Genomic DNA, 21455 nt, shown 5'->3' with positions numbered 1-21455 from the left:
AAAAAATTATTCCTAGAATAAAAAGATTTTGCAAGTGTGGCAAAATTTACCGAATGTTAAGTCTGGGTGCCTGTTTGGCTTTATTTTTGGTAGTTTCCTGTATGTTTAAAATGTTTAGCAATTAAAAATTGAACAGGTAGCCACTTGTTCAATTTTGAACAAAAAGTGGCTGCTGTGCCACTTTTCTGCTTCTGGTGTGTGCACATTTCAGTGCTCTGTGTCTTCTGCTGGGATTCTCTATCACATTCACAGTGTAGGCCTCTAAAGAAACATTGTAACCTCGAGTATCTTATGGCCAAGGAGATTGCAGATCAGTCTGGCTTCAGGGGTGTTGTTCACAGCTCAGCAGCAGAGGGCACTACTCCATGGCTGATGTGCAGTGGGGTGACCACACTAGGCAGCCCTCTTGGTGCAGGGCCAGTGCCTCCCAGGAAAGCACTGCCCCCCAAGCTGCAGGAAACAGGAATATTTAAGTGCATACAGATTCCCTTTGGCTTGTAAGAAGGGGCACAGAATCCAGTGACTTGGAAGCATACATCGTGTTTCTCTGACTATTCGCTGCTTTGGCTGTTTCTGAGGCAAATAATGCAAGAAACAGCACATGCCAAGGGCATCTTTGCCAGTGTGTCCATGAGCCTACTGCTGACTTGCCAGGGGGCAGGGCAGGGGGGTTGCTGAGGCGGCTTTTGTAATGTATTATTTTAGATTGAGGCTGTTCATATACAGGTTTGTTACATGGGTATATTGTGTCACGATGGGACTTTGGCTTGTAGTGTACTGATCACTGTGGGAAGTTTGTTGTTGTGAAACCGACCAGGGAACTTGCCTTTTATTTTAGGTGGAAAAGGATTATTCATAACTGAAGGAGATATGTAATCACTATGCAGAACAGCTGAACAGAATCAGCCTAGACTTGATTCAAGTAAAAGCGTGGCAGAGTGATGCAGAGATCAAAGACATGAAAGAAACCATGTTTGCACTGGAAGATGAGGCGGAGCAGCTCCAGGCTGTCAAGTTACACGGTAATCAACTCATCAGTGAGCTAAAAAGTAAGTGGGGTCAGCCCACACGGGAGTGAGTAGAACACTGAAGAAACCAGCAGCAGTGGGTGACTGTGGGAAGGTTTTTGACCATGTGCTGGCTGGGAGTTATGAAGTCTTTCATTTGAGTGTGCTATATAATCTCCCAAGAAGAATGGCACCGAAGAAGCAATCATTATTCACTTTAAGTTGAAAACTCAGTAACAGAAGAAAAGAGTAAGCAACATAAGTGACTGAAAAATAGCAAATGCTTTGTTGTTTGTTGTTGTTGTTTTAGACACAGGGTCTCACTCTGTTGCCCAGGCTGGAGGACAGTGCTGCAACCATAGCTCACTGCAGCCTCAAACTCCTGGGCTCAAGCAGTCATCTGGAATCAGCCTCCCAAAGCACTGGGATTACAAATGTGAACCACCACACCCGGCCACAAATGTTTCTTGGCTGTGCTGGATGTGCTATCTGTGAGCCATGCTGCTGCCACTGTCTCTAAGCAGCCTGATCGGCTTGGGGGCCACATGTTGGGACACTTCAGCAGTGACTGTGTGAGAGTTCACAGGGATCCTTCCTAAGGACATTCTGTGCGGTAGGAGTGGGTTATGCAAAAGAAATAGCTTGCTAGTCACCAAGTATTGACACTGTGCTAGATCTGATAAGAGATGGATGATAGGTGTCAGAGTGGATGGACAATGTGTGCTCTTGGTCTAAGGAAGAAAACAGTTCCTGCATGTGTGCCGTTGATGGTAGGATATCAAGTAACTTAGAGATGTCAGCCACTTAGTTGCTGAAGAGGCATCATTATGTGGCTTATTTATGAGCTCGTTGTTTGCTTTGACTTGGGAAATAATTTTTTTTTTTTTTTTTTAAGACAGAGTCCCGCTCTGTCACCAGGCACCAGGCTGGAGTGCAGTGGCTTGATCTCAGCTCACTGCAACCTCTGCCTCCCGTGTTCAAGCAATTCTCCTGCCTCAGCCTCCAGAGTAGCTGGGATTACAGATGCTCACCACCACGCCCAGCTAATTTTTGTATTTTTAGTAGAGGCAGGGTTTCACCTTGTTAGCCAGATGGTCTTGATCTATTGACCTCATGATCCACCAGCCTCGGCCTCCCAAAGTGCTGGGATTACAGGCATGGGCCACTGTGCCCAGCCAGGAAAGAAATTTTTAAAACAGATTAAACATTGTCTACTTTGTCCAAATGAGACTTATCAAATTATCACATCTAACGTGTTTTGCTTTTGTGACAAAAGACTTAATGGACGTGGCCAGGTGTGGTGGCTCATGCTTGTAATCCTAGCACTTTGGGAGGCTGAGGTGAGTGGATCACCTGAGGTCAAGAGTTTGAGACCAGCTTGGCCAACGTGGTGAAACCCTGTTTCTACTAAAAATACAAATATTAGCTGGGTGTGGTGACGGGTGCCTGTAATCTCAGCTACTTGGGAGGCTGAGGCAGGATAATCTCTTGAACCCAGGAGGCAGTGGTTGCAGTGAGCCAAGATCCTGCCACTGCACTCTAGCCTGTGCGACAGAGTGAAACTCTGCTTCAAAAAAAAAAAAAATGTAATGGACAAAGCATTTAGGTCACATCACCCATTACTGAGAATAGCCTGGTCACTGGCCTGAGAGTTCCCCCCCCCCATGCTGCCAGTCCTCCTTATTCACAGATTTCACATTTGTAAATTCACCTGCTTGCTAAAATGGTTTTTGTTGCTGTTGTTTTGCTTTTGTTGCTCAGGGTGGAGTGCAATGGTGCAATCTTGGCTCACCACAACCTCCGCCTCCTAGATTCAAGCAATTATCGTGCCTTGGCCTCCCAGGTATCTGGAATTACAACCATGTGCCACTATGCCCCGCTAATTTTGTATTTTTTTAGTAGAGATGGAGTTTCTCCAGGTTGGTCTCAAACTTCTTACCTCAGGTGATCCACCTGCCTTGGCCTCCCAAAGTGCTGGGATTATAGTCATGAACCACTGCTCCCGGCTGCTAAAATGTGTTTTAACCCCCAAATCAATACCCAGAGCACTTCCACAGAGTTATTTTTGTCGTTTTTGGACGTGCACAGAGAGGTGAAAAAGTTGAGTCATCTGGTGCTTATGCTCCCAACTCAGGTCAGACAGACACTTTACCTTCTCATATTGTACATGTGTCTTTTCCATGATCTATTTAGTACTGTGCTTTTAGCATTTCTGTGCTTGGTTTTGGTGACTGCTGTTTAAAATGGCCCCAAGTGCAGTGCTGCAGTGCTGTCCACTGTCCCTAAGCACAGGGAGGCTGAGAGAGACCTGCAGAGAAAACACGTGTGTTAGGGAAGCTTTGTGAAGGCATGAGCTCTTGTGCTGTTGAATGTGAGTTACTGAATTAACAATACAGCACATCTGAGAAAGGAGAGGAAGGAGAAACATACGTATGTAAAGCTGCCCTGAGAGGTGCTAAAGGGACATCTGTAGAGTGTTATGCAGCTGTAGAAAAGATGGAAAAGTGGCCAAATTCATGGATTTGAGATGACAGCCAATTTTAAAAAGCAATGGGCAACATTCTTGTGAGGCTGAAAACCAAAGAAATGTATGCTCGCATCAGTCAGGAAAATGTTACACCTTTCTCGGCTAGTGCTGGTCGACTCCCAGGTTTCAAACGGCTGTAATATGTGAGAAAGGTAACCTTGTGGGCTAGGTAGATTCTGCAGATCAGGAAACTGAGGAAGAATTTAAAAATACTTGCTTGGTGTTAGGAAGAAGGAAGTGGGGAGAATGGGTTTCCACTGCTGATGAGACTTTCTTGTTTTATAAAGATATTGGCAGATGAGCCTACATAACGCAAATGGCATTTCAGTTGATGAGAATGTTGTGACCAGAGGATCTCAGGAACCTAACCTGTATTTTTCCTAGGGACAGTAGTTCAGCGTTTGCTGAGTTGGTGTGCCTGGCAACTCTATGCGACTACCACGAACCTGAGAATTGACTGTGTATTCCAGACGTTGACTAGCTGGTTAGAGTGAGAGTTGACAGCGTGTGCCCCATTCCTACTTGGACATGGCATGCAGTGGAACTGCGGCGTCTCGGCATTCAGTGTTGTTGCCGTCCAGGCTGTTCTCAGGATGCAACTGAAAACCTAGACGGCATCATCATCAGTGTATTCTTCCAAACCCAGCAGCATGGTTGAGATGAAAAGTGAAAGAAGACAAATTCTGTTTTGTTTTGTTTTTGTTTTTGTGATATATTGCTGTTGAGAGTAGGGTTGTATTGTCCCTAAATCCTTAAAAGTCAGCACAGACACACCAAGAAAACCAGTGTATAATTAATGTCCACAGCAAAATTCAGGCCCACCCTGTGGTTATATCATCATGTATCCAAGACTGACGATAACCCAAGCAGTCTTTTGAAAAGCTGTTAAACTTTTTTTGAAAAGATTTTGAAGTATTATTCAGATATCTTTTTGCTCAGAGACCCTGGGACACTTGAATCCAGCCCTAAACCAATCACTCCTCCTGGGACATAAGATCCTGATAGGAGAGAAATGGACTGAAAAAATAAAAAGAAATTAAGGAATGTTTTCTACTCTGCAGAATGACCTCAGAACACAGACTCCCAGGCCCACTAGAACTAGAACTGCTGGGGCAGGACCTGCTCTCAAGCATCTTTTCAGCCTTCTCTAGTGATTCTGATTCACATCCTTCATAGAAAACTACTGCTCTAGGTTAGAGCATGAGGACCCATTGAGGAATTTCAGCTCGGTGACTGACACCATTAGATTTAAACTTGAATGACTCTGTTAGCCATGTGGAGTGAATTGGAGGCAGGGAGAACAAGGGGCTGCAGGTTGTCTTTAAGTAGGGAGAGGTGATCAAGCCACCTGGGAAGCTGTTAAGTGCATAATGCCCAGGTTCCTAACCGTGGAAATTCTGCCTCTGTGTGTCTGGAGTGTGGAACCAGAACATTGGTGCTCTTGAAAAGCTGGGCATGGTGGCTCACGCCTGTAATCCCAGCACTTTGGGAGGCAGAGGCAGGTGGATCACGAGGTCAAGAGATCGAGACCATCCTGGCCAACATGGTGAAACCCCGTCTCTACTAAAAATACAAACATGAGCTGGGTGTGGTGGTGCTGCCTGTAATCCCAGCTGAGGGAGGCTGAGGCAGGAGAATCACTTGCACCTGGGAGGCAGAGGTTGCAGTCAGCTGAGATTGCGCCATTGCACTCCAGCCTGGGCAACAAGTGTGAAACTGTCTCTCACACACAAAGAGGTGGGAAAGGTGAGTCGTTTTCAAAGTCCCTTTAAGCTCTGCTATTCTCCAGACTGGTTGGTCAGGTGACCTTTCCCTGGTGGGAGAGTCAGAAACTCCAGTGCCAGCCTTAGCATCTTTTTGGTGCAATCCTTTGAACCTCTTTGACATAGTGGTTTCCCCCTTGTTGATGAGCAGTGCACAACCCAGACTTCTCTAACAGCAGCAGGGAAAGACCTCCATTTACTGTGTTCATTTATTTCTCTTGTTCTGAAACAGTAAATGCCATTATTTTAAGGTGACTTACTTAATTCTTACCATGTTTATATAACACCAGTAAACATCCATGGAAAACATCTCTAAAAGAGATTAAGCACACTTAACATCTGTGCCTAAATAATGCTATTGGTATCTAAATAGAATGTGATTCAATTGTGTTTTGCCTGCACCACCAGTTCTTGGGTTGTCCCCTCCCAGAGGTGTGAGCAGTGTGGTGGTGCAGCACGTACAGACTTCACTAGAATCGACTTTAATTCTGTGTGTGCACATCGTGTCAGCCGGAGCATCACTGCATGTGCCCGCACTGCCTTCTGTGTTGCTCTGATGGCTCTAATGGGTCCCAGCCACTCAGCACATGTTCTCCAGCTGCTGCGGAGAGGGGAAGGGCGAAAGTTGGTGGTATAGATTCTTGGGTCCTGAAGGTCCCTTTTCCAGCTCTCTTGACAGAGATGCTCTGGTACCGAGCCCCTCTCCCAGGTGGAGGGGCCGATTCCCCTAAAGATTTCTAAGCAGTTTCAGAACAGATCTCACCTTAGCACCCGTGACAGATAGGGGCCTCTGGCAATTAGTTTGACTCTTGATGTAGAACCCGGTCCTCTCATATCCTCTAACTGCAGCCAGCATTATCTGTTCACTCACATAGTACTTTTTTTCATAGTTTACATTTATGGCATTAGATACACAGTCTTTAATTGTAAAGAGCTGTGTCTACCTCCCTGTTCCCTGATGCCTCTCCTTACAGATTTGACCAGTGTGGACATAAACTTCCCTTATGCCCTTGGATTTCTAGGTTGAAATTATGAAATAAAAAAGGTTTTTTGGCCTTGGCAGTAGAGGGAAGCACAGGCCTCTGTGCAAATTCCAGAGGGGCCTGTGGTGTTCATCCTGGACATCTCCGCTTTACCACACGGTTCTTTGCTGGAAGTTCTCGTGGAAGGAGCCTAGCACAGGCATTTGCAGCCTGATATTTTTTTATGTCTGAAAACCTTTGGCTTCCAAAAAATTGGAACAGTAGGAATTAAAACCTGTTGGCCTGTCCTAGATATTAGCTTGTCCCTGTGGGACAGTGTAAGCAGAGCATTTGGTGGAAGAAAGACAGCCCAGCCCTTGCCATGACTGGGAGCCACAGCCACGTCGAGATGAAAGGGGGAATGTGTAGAAGAGAAACTGCCTCTTTATAAAGAGCCCACTTGTATCCCCATGACATTCACTATTTCTTGGAGTCATTGCCATTGAGTCTCTGCTTTTTGTCCACATTTTTTAATCAGCTCACTGCATGATCAAAGATGGTCCTTCACTCTTTTTTCTTTTTCTCAAAAGCTTCAGTCTTTTATTTGGAGAATGAAATGAAGTTGTCCTGAAAAAACAAAGTACAAGGCTCACGAAGAAGAGTTATTTGCAGCTGGAGTGTTGAGAGGGCACAGTAGCAGAGCAGAGGCCGAGCTGGGGGCGGCACAGGCCCGGGTTCTACTTTTTGGCATTCATTTCTCTGCTTCCTTTTGACTGCGATACCTAATTATCTTGGAATTCACACTACTCAAGGCAAAATAGGAAGCCGTTTGAGTGATTCCTTAATCCAAAGAAGTCAGAAAGTTTGGCTTCCTTTTGTGGGGCCTTGATTGAGCCTCTTCACGCGGGTCTGACTTGCATTACCTATTCTGAAACAAGGTGTCACTAAGCTTTGGGCTGATTTCCAGAATCTTGCTGGGCTCAACATAAGCAGATGTTTGGTTGATCATGAAGGATGTTCTCGTGGAAGGAAATAAGCACGGGGACAACAGCAATAGAAATCTAATGGAATATGATTGAGTGACAACTCCACCAAAAGCCTCGTGGATGAAACTCGCCCTGGAAACTTAGTGTTCAACTCAGAGTGATCCACAATTCAAAATGTTGTTTTAAGCTTCCAGAGATAACGTGTACTTGTGAAGATCCAAATCCAATTCAGCAACATCCATCAGATAAAAACCTGCAATTCCCAGCACGGAACTATTAGCTACATTATCCAAAGGATAAGACGAGAGTCACTGTCTAATATAAGGAAAATCAGGAACTCAGGAACCGGAATACTCTTTTTTTTTTGAGCTGAGCCAGAGTCTCGCACTATTGCCCAGGCTATAGTGCAGTGGTGCGATCTCAGCTGACTACAATCTCTGCCTCCTGGGTTCAAGCAATTCTCCTGCCTCAGCCCCCCAAATAGCCGGGATTATAGGCGTGCACCACCATGCCCAGCTAATTTTTTTGTATTTTTAGTAGAGATGGGGTTTTACCATGTTGATCAGGATGGTCTCAATCCCTGACCTCACGATCTGCCTGCTTCGGCCTCCCAAAGTGCTGGGATTACAGGCATGAGCCACCACGCCCGGCTAGGAATGCTCTTTAAACTCAGGAAGATGTTTTGGGATGTCAAACCAGACAGCACAGAATCAGTAGAAAAATTAGGTTGGTGTGAGAAAGAAGAGATATTGATGTCTTCTGTGTAAAAATAACTTAAATACTTGCAAGTGAGACTGAAATTTATATTCTGGAATCTCTTTACCTCGGATTCAGAGTTCTGGGGATGATTTAGAACTCATTTGCTGAATGTTTTTAAATATAAACAGTAAGAAAACTGCAATGTCAACTTAAAAGGCACTGCTGCATTTGTACCCCACATTTTGTCCTGTCTTCACTCCATGTACTGTTGGGTATTTTTATCTGTAAGCATTTATAAATTGCTAAATAATGTTATTAGACAAAAGCTCCTCTGCCGCTTGAGTTTTAATCACTAGCTATGTTTCTGCAGGGCCTTTATGTCATTTTGTTCTGCATTTTTTTCATTAATACCATTTCAGAACTTCAGAGCCTCCTCAAATAACTAGAATTTGAGGGAGAAACAAGCTGGACTTTTTTTTTTTTTTGAGACAGAGTTTCGCTCTTGTTACCCGTGGAGTGCAATGGCGCGATCTCGGCTCGCCGCAACCTCCGCCTCCTGGGTTCAGACAATTCTCCTGCCTCAGCCTCCTGAGTAGCTGGGATTACAGGCACGCACCATCATGCCCAGCTAATTTTTTGTATTTTTAGTAGAGACGGGGTTTCATCATGTTGACCAGGATGGTCTCGATCTCTTGACCTCGTGATCCACCCGCCTCGGCCTCCCAAAGTGCTGGGATTACAAGCGTGAGCCACTGCGCCCGGCCCAAGCTGGACTTTAAATATAAGCTGTAGCTAGAAGGTTGACATGGGATATGAATGATTTGATTATTAGAACGAGAGAACGTGGAGCAAAAACACTAGTTTTGCATAAATTAATTTTTAAACAAAACTGTAGAGTCTCAGAAAATATAGTATGGACTTTGTAGTCTAGATATATCTTGTTGAAATTTAAAAATGAATAGATTGGTGAATTAATATATTGGACTTTTTCTTAATTACAAAGTAATGTTAGGTATACTGGTAGCAAAATGGAGATGTGTGAAGAAAAATATTAATCTGTCTTCTCCTTCACTACTCACCCTGAAAGGTAATCAGTGGTAACAGTGAGTATATTTTTTGTTACTCATAAAATGTATGGGTTCATTTATATATTTTTAAATAAAAATAGGACTATATTCTACACAGCACGCTGCACCTTTGCACCTTCACTTTTTATGTCTTTTTTTTTTTTTTTGAGACGAAGTCTAGCCCAGGCTAGAGTGCAGTGGCACAATCTTGGCTCACTGCAGCCTCCGCCTCCCGTGTTCAAGCGGTTCTCTGTCTCAGCCTCCCAAGTAGCTGAGGTTACAGGTGCCCGCCACCACGCCCAGCTAATTTTTTTGTATTTTTAGTAGAGATGGAGTTTTACCATCTTGGCCAGGCTGCTTTTGAACTCCTGACCTAGTGATCCACCCACCTTGGCCTCCCAAAGTTGGGATTACAGGCATGAGCCACCACGCCCAGCCCACTTTTTATTTCATGTATCATAGGCAGATCAATACATACAAATATAACTCTTTTTTTCTTTTTGAGATGGAGTTTTGCTCTTGTTTCCCAGGCTGGAGTGCAATGGCGTGATCTCAGCTCACTGCAACCTCCGCCTCCCAGCCTCAAGAGATTATCCTGCCTCAGCCTCCCTAGTAACTGGGATTACAGGCATGCGCCACCACACCTGGCTAATTGTGTATTTTTAGTAGAGAACAAGGTTTCTCCATGTTGGTCAGGCTGGTCTCAAACTCCTGATCTCAGGTGATCCGCCCGCCTCGGCCTCCCAAAGTGCTGGGAGTACAGGTATCAGCTACCATGTGTGGCCAAATCTAGCTCATGTTTAGAGCTACATGACCTTCCACAGGAGGGACATGCCCTGGAATATGAAAATATTTTCTTACTAATGCACAGCAAAGTTATAGTTTTCCTCATTATCAATAATGCGGTAATACTAGTCCTTATTCATGTAGTCCTATATAGTTGTAGTTTTATTTTTATAGGATGAATTTCTAAAACTATGACTGCTGCGCTAGAGAATACGCACATTTTAATTTTAATAGATGGCTCCAGGTTATTCACCTGAGTGATGTGACATTTCACTCTCGATGAACATGCCTTTCTCAACATAGTCTGAGCAACTGCAGAGAGCATTGATCTTATTTTTGGCAATAGGATAAGTGAAAAATGTTATCTTATTAGACTTTAATTTGTATTTCTCTGAGCATATTTTTATGTTTACTAACCAATTGCACTTTCTCCTCTAGAATTGCTGGTTTAGCACTTTTGCCTATTTTTTCACTGAGCTGTTTGTTTCTCGTCAGTATTTTATTAGGGATATGTAGGGCTTTTTTGTTTTTTTGGGGGGCGGGGGTTGTTTTTTTTGTTGTTGTTTTGAGACAGGGTGTTGCTCTGTCACCCAGGCTGTAATGCAGTGGCACGATCACGGCTCACTGCAGCCTTGACCTCCCAGGCTCAAATGATCCTCCTACTTAGCCTCCCAAGTAGCTGGGACTACAGGTGAGCACCACCATGTCTTCCTAATTATTTCTAGTTTTTATGCATATGGGGTGTCATTTTATTGCCCAGGCTGGTCTTCAACTCCTGGGCTCGAGTGATCCTCTCACCTCAGTCTCCCAAATCACTGGAATTACAATCGCGAATCACCATGCCTGGCCAAAATGTGTTTTTAGCCCCAGTATACTATGGGCCTTTGGCTTTAACATCTGTATCATAGAAAAGTTTATATTTTTATATAATGTTAATTGTGTTTTCGTTTATTGTTTCTTTTTGTTTGTTTGTTTTAAGGTTTTCCCCCTCCAATCTTATTTGTTATAAATAAGCTATTAAGTTTCGTCATCACCAGGCACTGTGGCTCAAGCCTGTAATCCCAGCACTTTGGGAGGCCGAGGCGGGTGGATCACGAGGTCAAGAGATCGAGACCATCCTGGTCAACATGGTGAAACCCCGTTTCTAGTAAAAATACAAAACATTAGCTAGGCATGGTGGCGTGTGCCTGTAATCCCAGCTACTCAGGAGGGTGAGGCAGGAGAATTGCCTGAACCCAGGATGCAGAAGTTGCTGTGAGCCGAGATCGTGCCATTGCACTCCAGCCTGGGTAACAAGAGCGAAACTCTGTCTCAAAAAAAAAAAAAGTTTCGTCATCTATTTTATGTGCATGCGCGCGCGCGCACACACACACACATACACACATTTGATCCCCCTTTCTTTATTTAATCTGATGTGAGCTGTGGGTCTTTCTCTCCCAGGTGGATAGCCGGTCATACTATTATCAGAACCATCCTTTGTCCACTGAATTGAAATCCCACCTTTACATGGTTCATTTCATCTGTATTCAGAGAGACCTGCCCTAAATATGCCCCCATTTGTTTTTCTTTGAGTTAGTTCTGCTTTAAAATATTCATGAGTTATTAGATTGCTTGTATTATTTTTAATTCACCTTTCATTTTAAATTGTCATCATTAATTTATGTCTTTTTGTTTTATTGAACTTTAGTGTTAAATTGTTTCTGGTCATGAATTTACAAATGTTGGTCCTCTTGTGAGTCCAGTTTCCCCTTCACTGTGTATTATGGAATATTTGCATCAAGCATGATTTTGTTTGTCACCTTCTCTTGCTGAATTAGATCCAGTTGTGGCAGGGCCTGATGTTTGCCCCGGATCAGTGTCTGGATTCTGCTCACTTCTACTGCCTTTGCCTGACAATGCTTAGAATGAAATGCGATGGAAGGCTCTTGAAGGTGCATATATATTACATATTGGAAGGTACAGATGCTCAGGTAGAATAGAGAAGGGTGGGTGAGTGCCTAGCTGGGAAATTCACCTCTGCCCAGTTTCTTCTTGCTTGGTGTGTCTGGAATGCAGAGCCAGCTCTCTGGATCTACATTTGTGTGCCCCTTGTCCATTTTAGATGCACACTGTGGCTCTTCCTGCCTTATCACTACTGTTGTGTCTGGGGTAAACCAACCTTAAACCTTCTCAGATGTAAATTCCTCTTGTTCCTGACCCTTTGCCAGAACTCCCTGCATCTCTCTGGGCTTCTTGTGCTCCTCTCCAACCCTGCCCTCTTGGGTCGGAGACGTTAGTGGAGGGTTTCCCATATTTCCATTTTCTTTGGAAGGGATTTTGGGGAAAGCCCTTGATACTTTATTTTAATTCCCCCCCAACACTCTATTAGCAGAAATTTAATTTCCCTTGCACCCTCTATTAGCAGAAATTCTTCAAAGTCCAAGCCTGTAGATGATACCCAACTATAAGATTTTTACTGTTTCTTTAATTCTTTTTGTTCATATTTATAGATTAAGATGCTTATGTTCAAATTGCCATCTTATCCTGTTTGATTTTATTATTGTATATGCTCATATTGAAATTTGAAAGTGAAATTCAGAAGATACTGCTTGACACCTGAAAGGCAGAGTACTTCATAATTTCTGTCTCACAATAGAGTGACAAACTTCTCTTAGATTCATTTTGTATAAAACAATAAGAAGTATTTAGAGAAAGTTATACTCCAGGCAAGGGCATAGAATGAGCAAAGGCACAGAGGCAGGACATAAAAGAAAAAAATTTCAGGTGGCTGGGCATAAGGTCCAAAAACTAGACTGGTAGAGGGGACTCCTGGGAGACCAAATGAAAGGCCTGTGACTGGCTTTGTTCAGGTGTTCAGGAAAGAGCCTGGGGCATGAGCCTGTGGTTGTCATGACCTACCCTCTTCACAAATAGCCATCTGCCAGTTGTGAAGGTAGCAGTGGAGCCATGCAGTGCTTCCCAAACAGAGTTAACCTTTGAATACTTACAAAAATCATGGGCCAGGCATGGTGGCTCACACCTGTAATCCCAGCATTTTGGGAGGCCAAGGCAGGTGGACCACTTAATGTACAGGAGCTCACCTGTGCCTGGATCAGAATAAACAGCATAAAGTGGTGTTTTGAGGAAGTAAAAGCTATAGACAATCACTGGCATTTGAAGACTCTGTTCTCTAACATAACAAGGAAAGCAACAAATTAGAGAGGTTAAATACAAGTATTAAAGGGAAATAATCACAGATGTATATGTATATGTGGTTAAATGGCAAGGTAAGACATAGATGGAAGACTGACGTTCAGTGAAGAGGGCTGTGCACCTTGCTGTGCTCTGTGGAGACGCTACCTGCTTATGGGGTGTGCACACGTCACCTCCCAGGTGTGACACAGCATCAGGAAGTCTGGCCTCCAACTGTTATTCACAGGTGTGGCTTGCCACTTCATAAGAACAGATTATTGTACAAAATAGGAACACTGAAGAAATGTTGGAATTTTTTTCTTAAATATTCTTGTATTTTAAGAAATACCATCAGCATTATTTTTAGAGCCTTCTATACCTCTCACAGAATACTTGTGCACAACAGGAACTTTGAGAAAGGCATGATCAGAGCTGGGATTTACATCCCAGATTCACCATTCATGAACTATGGGACAATCATCAAATTTTCCTCTAAAATAAGGGATAATTTGTGGATAATTAAATTAGATGACATTTTTAAGACACATGGTACTGTGCCTGGCATATACAGTGGAGTTATACTGCATTAGTTTTTTCTCACTTTGCTATAGAGAACTACCTTGAGGCTTGGCACAGTGGCTCATGCCTGTTATCCCAGTATTTTGGGAGGCCAAGGCAGGAGAATCACTTGATGTCAGGAGTTCATGACTAATTTAGCCAATATGATGAAACCCCATCTTTACTAAACATACAAAAATTAACCCAGCATGGTGGCACGCACCTGTAATCCCAGCTACTGGGGAGGCTGAGGCAGGAGAATCACTGGAACCCTGAAGGTGGAGGTTGCAGTGAGTTGAGATCATGCCACTGCACTTCAACCTGGGTGACAGAATGAGAGAGAGAGAAAGGGAGAGAGAGGGGGGGAGAGAGAGAGAGAAAGAGAGAGAGAGAGAAAGAGGAAGAAAGAAAAAGGAAAGAAAGGTGGGGGAAGAAACCAATAACTCTGAGTGGGTATTTTATAAAGAAAAGAGGTTTAATTTACAGAAAGGAAGGAAGGGGAGAAAGAGAACTATAACTGCGTATTGTGGAAAGAAAAGAGTTTAATTTACTCACAGTTCCACGGGTCATACAGGAAGCATGGCTAGGGAGACCTCAGGAAACTTCCAGTCATGGTGGAAGGTGAAGGGGTTGCAGGTGCATATTCACATGGCTGGCAGGAGAGAGAGTGGATGAAGCAGGAGGTGCTGCACACTTTCAAATGACCAGATCCCTTGAGAACTCCATTGCAAGACAGCCGTAGGAGGACAGTGCTAAACCATTAGAAACCACCCCCATAATCAATCACTACTGGGAATTACAATTCAACATGAGATTTGGGTGGAGATACAGAGCCAAACCATATTAAATATGCATATTTGCTTTGGTGAAATTTTCAACTGTTATTATAGTTTTATATGCTGGGGGCAAGTAGAACACATGCTTCATTTCGTTGTGTTAAATATGGCCCCAAACACAAAGCAGCTGTTTTATCAATGATGTAACTGAAGAGAGAGTCAAGCTCAGTGGTTCGTACATGTAATCCCAGAACTTTGGGAAGCCGAGGCAGACGAATGGCTTCAGTCCAGGAGTTTGAGACCACCCTGGGCAACTCGGTGAAAACCCATCTTTAAAAAAATAAGAAAACTAGCCGGCTGTAGTGTTATACATCTGTAGTCCCAGCTGGAGGCTGAAGCGGAAAAAAATCACTTGAGCCTGGGAGATTGAGGCTGCAGTGAGCCGAGATGGTGCTACTACACTCCAGCCTGGGTGACCTACCTTGTCCTTCTAAAGTACTGGGATTACAGGTGTGAGGTGTGAGCCACCAGGCCTGGACACTGATAGCATTCTTCTTTTTTTTTTTTTTTAAGAGACGGGATTTCTCCATGTTGGTCAGGCTGGTCTTGAACTGCCGACCTCAGGTGATCCACCTGCCTCAGCCTCCCAAAGTGCTGGAATTACAGGTGTGAGCCACTGCACCCAGCTTCTTCTTCTTCTTCTTCTTTTTTTTTTTTTTTTTTGACTGTGTCTTGTTCTGTTATCCACGCTGGAGTGGGAACGATCTCCACTCACTGCAACCTCCACCTTCTGGGTTCAGGTGATTCTCCTGCCTCAGCCTCGAGGTAGCTGGGATAACAGATGTGTACCACCATGCCCATCTAAGTTTTGTATTTTTAGTAGAGACAGGGTTTCATTAGGGCAGGCTGGTCTTGAACTCCTAACCTCAAGTGATTTGCCTGCCCACCCCGGCCTCTCAAAGTGCGGGGATTACAGATGTGAGCCACCATTTCCAACCACCAGTAGCATTCTTAATAACCATTTTCTTTGATTATTCAATTCAGGCTTTGTTTTGTGAAGCCTTTCTACACACACACACACACACACACACACTCTCTCTCTCTCTCTCTCTCGCTCTGTCTCTGTCTCTCTGTCACAGAATTGCTGTTATATAACATGGTGAGTATTTAGTGGGTATTTCTCTAATCTGCTTAAATGACACAGGGTTTTCTCATACTGACTCGTATTGTTCTAGCCAAGCAGACTGAGTGTTTGAAATAACAGCTTAGGATGCCCGAAGATAGGGGTACTGGAAATTGATTCTTGTGGCCTTACTTTTTTCTTGTAAAGTCTAAATGAGTCTATTTATCATTCAATATTTTGAATTGCAGAGAAATTTAGATAACTGAAAGGAATACCTCAGCAGAATGTAGGCATCTCTATTTTGTTCTTATTAAATTATCAAAGAAGGAAATGAAAATGAATTACTTAAAATGATTGTCCTTGGAGGCCTTGGGCACCAAGCCATTTAAATGGACTGGTAAGAAGGTGGCTCATTTTGTTCGTTGATGACCTCCCTGAGAATGGCTGGTGCAGACAGAGGAGATTTTTTCTCCTCTGACCTAACCTGATTTCATTCTCTTTCTGCATATTTGCCACCTGATTTTATTCTATGTAACATAAAGGGGGAAATGTGAAAACCAGTTCCTTTCAGTAAACCTTTAAAAAATTATTTAAAAACCCAACCCTTTACAATTTCTGAAGTTCCTGATGGTTTCTTCCAATAAGGTTTTCAGTTTACTGATTTTATTTCACTCAGAAGAATGGGCTGTGAAGTCAAGAGTGTAAGGCAGTGTGGGGTAACTGTTTTTTACGTTCTATTTCTGTGAAATGTATTCTATTCATTTTTACAGAGCAACAGAAGAAAGCTTAGAGAATTAAACACATGTAAATTCAACCACAGAAGCCTATGAATAGCTAGATTAACTTCAAAACGATCAGTAAACAAATATTTTAAACTTCCACTGACCTTATTAAAAACTACTTCCAGAAACGTTGTTTGAACTATTCTCATAAATTAGTCATCTTACAAAACAGCTATGGCAACATGATATAATAAAGAAAGCAGTGATTTAGCAGTCAGAAGGTTGGGAGTCTCTGTCTTGGCTTGTTCACAGGGAGATCACATGACATGCCAAAGTTCCCTAGATGAGGAAGCCAGACGTGAGAGGCTAGTCAATGATCTGTCGTAAATGACTTTCTATGAGTCTGTGCTTAAACTTACAAACCTCCCAAAAAACACACCAGGAAATTTGGGTGAGAGCAGGAGCTTCACCTCATGCAAAATTGCAGTGTTATTTTAGAGTGCTGTTATGATTTTATTAGGCTTAGAAGACAGTGTCTGGATTGCACTCTTGTTGGCTTAGGCAGAAAAGTGTTAAATGGCTTGCAGAATTGTTGGGAGGGCTGAGCTTCCACGAGCAGCTCGCAGGGTCTTCACACAGAATTGGACCATCAGAAAACCTGCTCCCTCCACCAGGACAGGAGTCTTAACTTCAGAAAGCTGCCCACCCAGTTGGAAAGTTACCACCACAGTTACCAGTACCAGAAGCATCTTGTCCCTGCTACAGTCTCTGTCCATATAGTGAACACCCTGTGCTCTGCCTCTCTCCCCCTGACTCAGGTGCCACTCACTGCAGGTCTTGCTCAAGTTTTCTGATTGGTGCAACTTAAATCACACCCAAAATACCGGCTGTGGGAGAGCTCTGAGATTTCATCTTTCCAGCCTCTGTGTGCTGCATGGGGTTTGGAGCATTTGCCAACAAGCCAATCCACTGTATTCACCATTGACAGTAAGTAAAATGTTTATGATCAGTAACATTTGCATTTTTCACAATTTGCAGCATACATACTTCTTAATTAGAGCTAATGTCAAGTCATTCTACATATAAAAATATTATTTCTGACCATTACTGAAGAAACAGCTTTTTTAGAAATGGAAAGCAATGCCTACATTATTTCCTAAATATGCAAAGCTGGTAGAGAAAATAGGATGTTAAAGTTAGAATTTCCCTTCCAGCTTTGTTTATTTTCTCCACATCAGCTCTGTTTTCCTCTGTGCCTTTTTCTCCTGTGGGGACGTCCTCTACCTTTTCAATCTGATTTGCCCTTTGCCGTGCAGACTTGTGGATGAAGAGCCAGAGTTCGCCGAGGTCGATGCTGATGGCCAGTGGCCTGGTGTCTGTGTTAACAAGACATCAATGCCCTCAGAGCCTGAGACCACTATAAGTCACTCATCAAGTCATTTGCCCAGGTATTGAATCATTTTTTTTCTAAAAGCAAAGCTCCAAATTCAAACTTTGGCCTCACATACCAAACATTTCTCAACTGTATGCTGGCCCCATGTTATTACAACCACAAGGGTACTTTCAAGCTCCTACCACATGCAGCCACTGCCTGCTGGAGCCTGGCTGAGGCTCTGGGGAGGCACTGATGGACAGCCTGACTCATGAATAACACAAATGCAGCCTCTTCCTCTCTACTGCTTCCTCTCCTCCAGTTCCTGCCTGGACACATTTCTTTTCTGTCTCTCATAGCCATTAAATTCAGGTTACTATGATTTGCCATTTTCTCATCTCATGAGAATCAGCCAGAGGCTTCATCTCCTAGGAAACAAGGCATCACAACTGTGCACCTGACCCTTTTGTAGGCACCCCTGGCCATCCCCATCTTGCAACCTAATAGACATTTTTCTACCTGGTCTTATACATGGGCACCTGTGCTGATCTGTCACTCCTGATCTTGGTGTGCTCCCAGCTTTTCCTGGAATTTTCTGACAAACTCATAATTCCCCTTTAGTCATGCTTATCTATCTTCATATATGAGAAAGATGCATAGCTATACTTCATACATATGCTGTACACATAAACATAGCAAATAGAAGAAACAGAATATGCATGTCTCCACAGTAACAGTATCTTTCTTCCCTGGACTGCAACAAGCATGCCATTGTATTGGAAGACTGTAGTAAAAATTAATCCTAGAGTGTACATGATTATTATGTCTGCTAAAATAGTTTGCAATTAAGTTAAATGAAGATTAAACGACACATATTTAAAGACATGAAAGCCCAGTGAGTTATTTTGTGAACATGGGGAATGAATTAACAGTAACAGTTTGTGCAAAAACTTTCCTGTTCCTTCCTCCCTTAGGCACCTCATTATTTAAACATTTTCATTTTATTCAGTTATCCTACATCTAGGACGGCCTCTACTCAGCTAACTCCTCTTCCCCTCTCTTTTCTCCAATTCAGATCTAGTGCAGAGGAGAAAAGGATAATAGAGTCAATATTACACTAAACATCATGGGATACTTCTCAAGACACTAAAAAGATAGCAAATCAAGAAGTACTATTTGCTATTTTGAACTAGAACAGCATGTAAATGTTCCCATCTCTTTTCTTGGCAGATGGAACTGGACAGAAATTCTGTCCATAAGGCCCTTAGAAACCCTCTAAGTGGGATATCAGCGAGGACCGTACCAGAAGCTGCTTTCTCTGCAGTCAGGTAGATGAGCCCAGAAATAACCACTGCTTATGGTTTGCGCTGTATCCCTCTAGGTGTTTTTCTGTGTGTGTGTGTGTGTGTGTAGAGAGAGGGTGTATGTTTTATAAATGGGATTGTACTACACATTAGTCCAACACTTATTCATTTCACTTTATCCTTGGAATGTGAGCTCCATGAGGACCAAGATTTTTGTTTATTTTGCTTGCTAACACATCTTTTGTCTATAATAGAGGGTGAAAAATGGTCACATCATAGTAAAAGCTCAATAAATATTTGTTGAATGAATGAAGAAATATGTCTGAGACATCTTTACATTTCAACATTTAGAGACATGATTCCTTTTTGTAAAGGTAACGTAAATGCTTTGATTTATGTAGCCATACTTCACTGTTAGATTTTAGGTTGTTTGGGGTAAACAATATGGTGAAGATCCTTGTACCGTTTTTTGATCACTAAAGGAACTATTTCTGCATGAGGATGTATCAAGATTCATTTGCAAATATGAGAGATCACTGTAGTTAAGCAGAAAGGGATTTCATACAGGGTATTTGGTACTGGAAGGGCTGGAGAAGGCAGTAGGCGCCACTGAGCTTCCAGGAAGGGTTTCCAGAATATCTCAATGCTGGCCCATTAGAGGAGCTTCTGTTCCTGCCAGAATCAGGAAGTATTTCTGTAGGTACATGCCAGGACCACCACTACTGCCAAGATCTAGGATCAGCTTCACAGCCTACTCTCATTAGCTTAGGCAGAAAGGTGTTCAATGGCTTGCAGAATTGTTGGGAGGACTGAGTGGTTTATAAATTGGATTTATTTATAAATAATAGTACAGTTCATGCCCGCAAACTATGCTTTATGCCTGTCTCATACTACCCAGAAGATGATGGAACAGACCCCAGAACCTCCACTTTCCTGCCACAGAACAGCAAATGCCTTCCCAGCCATGCTTGCCAGGGGAAGCGGCAGAAGGATAGCCTTACACTCCCTTATACCTTTCCGGTCCTCTGAGCGGGGCCTGTTTGACAGAAACTAGGCTACTTGTTGAGCCAAGCTTTAAGGACTTTGGCAAATACACCCTTTAGCTTTCCAGTCTCTTATAAGTCAGTAAGTCACCGTACAAAGAGACGAGCATAGAGTCCAGTGAGCCCATCCTGAGATCGATTCCTAGAAAAGGAAAATGGAGTCTTAGAAAAGGAAGTGTATTTGACCTGTCCTGGCACATTGAAAAACTTGATGGATGCATTGACCTTCAATTGACCCTCCTACTCACAGTATGCAAGGTAGTTTTCCCAGAATTTTCACACTCTAGACATTATAAAGCTTAAGTAAATGAACAATAATATCTTGATCTACTTTGTGCATCAGTAAGGCTGAGCACTTCTTCACATAACATATAACATATAGTCTCTAAACTGTAGACGATTTATCTGCCTTCTGTATGTGTAAATGAAAACTTACATACTTTGCCTGTATTTCTTTTGAGGTATTAGTGTTTTTCCTGTTTGTAAAAAATCTTGATATATTGTGCTGTTTAACTTTTTTATATATAATGCTTTTATTTTCTTTATCTTTGAACTGTGAAGTTATATTTTACTGACGAAAAGCATTGCATTTTGTGTTCAGTGCTTCCCTTTATGGTTTTAAATATTTTGTTTCATGCCTTAAAAATGTGTTTCTAGCTATTATTAAAATATTCTTTCTTAACATCTCAAAGAAGTTTTTTATTTGTTCAGTCTATAGAATGCAAAGAAACATGAGTTTGGATTTAAGTGATCTTTCCCTATCTTTACTGCCTTGTGGAATCAGATATAAATACTCTGAAGGAAGATTACATCATCCAGAACCTCAAATTCTACACATTAAAAAAATACAGTGTCATAGTCAATTTAAAAAATACTAGGCATACAAATAGATGAAATCAAATGATGGAAAAAAAGAGAAAAAATTAGGCAACAGAAACAGACACAGGAGATCCAGATATTGATATTATTAGACCTAGACTTTAAAACAAGTGAGATTCACCCATTAAAGAAGATAAGTAACAAGGTGGATAACTTCAGCAGAAAACCACAATCTGTAAAAAAGAGAATCCATTCGAAATTTTGTAACTTAAAAATAAAATGCCTAAATTTAAGACTCAACAAAGTTTACCTGTAGATTAAACATTTTCAGAGAGACTTGGGGAACTGAAGACAAGTCAATAGAACTATCTAAACTGAAGCGCAGAGAAAAAGAATAGAAAATAGAGTAAAAGACATAAGAGATATATGGGATGAAGTGAAAAGATCTAGTGTGTAATTGGAATCCCCCAAAGGGAAAGCAAGACAGATAAGATTGGAGCAATATTGGAAGAGAAAATGGCCAAGAATTTTGAAAACTGGTAACAGATGTCAAGCCCCAGATTCAGAAACAATATGAACCAAAAGCAACATAAGTGCAAAGAAAACCACCTAGACATATTAGGCTAAAACTGCTAGTAATGAAAGAGAAAGCATCCTAAAAGCACTCAGAGGGAAGAAAGAAACCTTAATGTCAAAGGAGCATGAGCAAAACTGTCATCTGTCTTCTTAACAAAAATGATGGAAGCCAGAAGACAGTGCAATGGCAGCTG

The 21455-nt window shown here is 42.4% G+C and overlaps 1 long non-coding RNA gene across 1 annotated transcript; it reads left to right on the top strand.

The window, feature by feature from the left end:
* Nucleotides 1–11567: 11567 nt before the first annotated feature.
* On the top strand, nt 11568–20548 carry LOC118153738 (uncharacterized). Its single transcript, XR_004743257.3, has 4 exons — nt 11568–11728; nt 16966–17134; nt 17464–17595; nt 18750–20548. It is a non-coding gene; the product is annotated as an uncharacterized LOC118153738 (long non-coding RNA).
* Nucleotides 20549–21455: the final 907 nt, after the last annotated feature.

Source organism: Callithrix jacchus, chromosome 5 (assembly GCF_049354715.1).
Source record: "Callithrix jacchus isolate 240 chromosome 5, calJac240_pri, whole genome shotgun sequence".
Classification (NCBI taxonomy): Eukaryota; Metazoa; Chordata; class Mammalia; order Primates; family Cebidae; genus Callithrix; species Callithrix jacchus.
The sequence above is the reverse complement of the archived record's forward strand: the minus strand, read 5'-3'. Positions and strand labels throughout refer to the sequence as shown.